We start from the raw sequence: 3851 nt of genomic DNA, 5'->3' as shown, positions 1-3851 counted from the left end.
TTCGTCGAGAGAATAGAAGTAGAATATATAACTATGAAAAAAGTAGAGGGGAGAAAGGGTAATAAGTAAACTTCAACAAAACCCTCTCTCAAATATGCCTCCATCTCCCTCCTGGGAAGATATGTGGAGCGCAGCAGGGAGTGGGAGACCCAGACCTCCACCCAAGCCATGCCCCAGAATGATGGTAAAAATGGATGCACTGGTAAGGATGAGAATGTACTTGAGATCAGAGAATTGGTGGTTATGGAGATTGGGTCTGCAGGCCCAGGTAATTGAAATGTTGAGAAATGGACAAGTGGAAGCAATGTGTTTTGATAGTCAGAAGAAAATTGAGAAAATAAGTTTGGATAAGGATTTCAGATATTATATCAGTGTTCCTACAAGACTCCTGGACGACAAAGTGATGTAATTTTACACTATGTTGCTGGTTAAGCTGGATATCTGAAGCCATCTGGTGAGCTTCCAGGACAAGCTATGCAGGTTACATTTGTCCCAGGAGATAATGCCAAAATCCAGTCTGATGCCATTGGAGATGATGCTGAGCACATTGAGGATATCCTAGTTGAACTCAACATCTTGCATTCCAGTTTTTCTGATGATTGTTGTGCAATTTGGGTTATGGTCAAGATCCCTGAAGCTGACTAAAACATCATTAGCATGGGTGCAGTTTGGTAAAGCAGACTGATTTTCTTCAAGGTTTGTTTTAAAGTATTACTTTAAATTAAAAAAAAAATTGATGATGCTAAATTATCTTAAGTCAAGTGTTAAACCCACTTTGTTCTTTTGTCGTAATAGAATTTACTTGAGTAAAGGACCACAGCATCTGCTGTTCAGAGAAAAAGGGAAAAATGTGTTAGTAATTTTCCTTCTGTCACCACTTCACCCCCATCACATGCATGTTTGGAATAAATTATTTGCCCTGTAATTATCATGGATTATGTATAAATCCCTAGTTTTCACTAGTCTGTACAATGATCAGAATCTTAATGTATGTGCCAGCTACTTAGATGTCCTGTAGAGATTTTGATAAAATTTAAGGGAGACAGAATTTTGCATTTGAAATCACAATGTATGGGTCTGTTTTTCATATTTTAGTAGCATATGACTGTTTTATATTAATTTTGAAATCACATACGTTCTTGTCATAATCTTAGGTTGCCATCACAAACAAATCAGCAAGAAGACATTTCCAAATACAGTTTTAAGAACTTGAGTTTGAATTTGTAAGATCAGTAGTTGCAGAAATGGAACACTGGGTGGCACCCAATTATCAGAAATACTAATACGTCGGTTCACAGGTTTTTTTTGTTTTGTTTTGTTTTGTTTTTTCCTTAAAGTCCATTCCACAAACAAAGGGGACTGTATTTTTAATCTTTTTCTAAATACGGAATTTTAAAACTTTTTTATTTGGAAATAATTTCAACATATAAACAGTTGCAAAAATTAAAAAAAATTTTGAAACTATTTAGCCACTGTGGGCCCCTTGAAGTTTCCACATAAATTTTAGGATCTGCTTGTCAATTTCTACAAAGAAGACAGCTGGGATTCTGATAGGAAATGTATTGAATCTGTAGCTACATTTAGGGAGTGTTGCCATTTGAACAATGTTAAGCCTTCCGATCCATGAACATGGGATGTCTTTCCATTTACTTAGATCTTTAATTTTTTTCAACAATGTTTTGTAATTTTCAGAAATTTCATCATATCTAATACATTTGAAGAGGCACATTCCTCATGTCCAGCAGTTCTATTTCTAAGCTAGAGAAATTCTACATACAATACATCTATATAAGGACACAATGTATAGACATCTGCATTCATTGCATCCCAGATTGCAACAGTGAACAAGTGGAAACAACCTCATCATCCCTCAGAAGGGAAGTAGATGCACAAATATGCTTTATTCATGCAAGGGGTCTACTCTACATAGCAATTGAAATGAATTAATTAGATCCACTGGAGAAACTTCAAAATAATGTTTAGAGGAAAAATAAAGTTGCAGGTGAAAATATATAGTTTAATACTACCTATGTAAACTTTAAAAATGTACAAGTATATAAATTATTGATGGATGGATACATACGTAGTAAACCCCAAACCAAACCCATTGCCGACGAGTTAATTCCAACTCACAGTGACTCTATAGTACAGAGTAGAACTGCCCTGTAGAGTTTCCAAGGCTTTAATATTTGCAGAAGCAGATTGCCACAGCTTTCTCCCAAGGAGCAGCTAGTGGGTGAACCGACCTGTCGGTTAGCAGCCAAGTGCTTTAACCACTGCACCACCAGGGATCCTCACATATGTAGTAAAAATACAAAAATGTAAATAACTTGTACATCTGTAAAAAGTTGAACTGGCAAAAGTTGTGTAATAAATGTATTTACGATGCCCCCAAAAAAAAAAGAGTAACTGTTGAGGCTACTAATGTACAACCAAACATCTCATGAGATTTGGTTCCTTGGTTTGGAGGTTTAGGGTCATGGTTTCATGGGACATCCCACTTAATTGGCCTAATAACATGTTTAGTGCTTCTGTTCTACCTCCTATTTTATTAATCCTGATCAAAAGAGGAGAAAATGTGGAGCAGAATTCCAAATTCTCATGCAATCCAGACTTTCTAGAGCCATGGAGGCTGGATGAACCCCTGAAACTATTGCCCGGAGATAATCTGTAAACCTTAAACTAAAAATATTCTCTGAAATCTTCTTAAAACCAAACACTATTTTAGCTTAACTAGTAAAGAATGTCTGCCTTGAGCATTCTGCTTTTTTAAGATCTATCTATATGGGATCAAACTGACAGCAGCAACCTGAAGGATTTAGATGGAAATTTTAGGGGGCAGTGAGTTTATGTTAAAGAGGGAGGAACAACTCAAAATAGGAGCTTGAGAATGGTTGCACAACTGGAAGAATGTTGTCAATGTCTCTGAACTGTACATGCAGAAACTGTTGAATTGGTTTATGTTCTGCTGTGTATAGCCATTGATGCCATTGGAGATGATGCTGAGCACATTGAGGATATCTTAATTGAACTCAGCATCTTACATTCCAGTTTTTCTGATGATTGTTGTGCAATTTGGGTTATGGTCAAGATCCCTGAAACTGACTAAAACATCATTAGCATGGGTGCAGTTTGGTAAAGCAGACTGATTTTCTTCAAGGTTTGTTTTAAAGTATTACTTTTTTAAAAAAAATTGATGATGCTAAATCATCTTAAGTCAAGTGTTAAACCCACTTTGTTCTTTTGTTGTAATAGAATTTACTTGAGTAAAGGACCACAGCATCTGCTGTTTAGAGAAAAAGGGAAAAAATGTGTTAGTAATTTTCCTTCTGTCACCACTTCACCCCCATTACATGCATGTTTGGAATAAACAACAACAACGGAATAACTTATATTTTAAAAATGTATGTGAATGCCCATACTGACTTCAGAGGGCAAAGAAAGGGTGCTTTGGTCGTAACAATAACATTCTATTTGTATCTGTAAGAAAGAGTTCTGAAGCAAATATGGCAAAATTGTAACAACTGTAACATTGATGGTGGCATGTGGATATCTCATGTTATTTTGCCTATAGCTGAAGTTTTATATAATTTAAAATTTTAAAAATCTAAAGCCTAAATTCTATATTAGGCATAATTTGCTCGTTAAAAAAACACGGTGAAGGCTAAATTAAAATGTAGTAAGTTGGATTGGTTCCTGAAACAGAAAAAAGATACTAGTCGAAAAATTTGGTGGAATTCAAATAGGATCCTAGTTAGTAGTATTGCTCCAATGTTAATTTCTTGGTTATGACAAATATATCGTGGTTATATAAGATTTTGGAGCCCTGGTGGCCCAGTGGTTAAGAGCTC

The sequence above is a fragment of the Trichechus manatus genome, unplaced genomic scaffold (genome assembly GCF_000243295.1).
Source record: "Trichechus manatus latirostris isolate Lorelei unplaced genomic scaffold, TriManLat1.0 scaffold00062, whole genome shotgun sequence".
Lineage (NCBI taxonomy): Eukaryota > Metazoa > Chordata > Mammalia > Sirenia > Trichechidae > Trichechus > Trichechus manatus.
The sequence above is the reverse complement of the archived record's forward strand: the minus strand, read 5'-3'. Positions refer to the sequence as shown.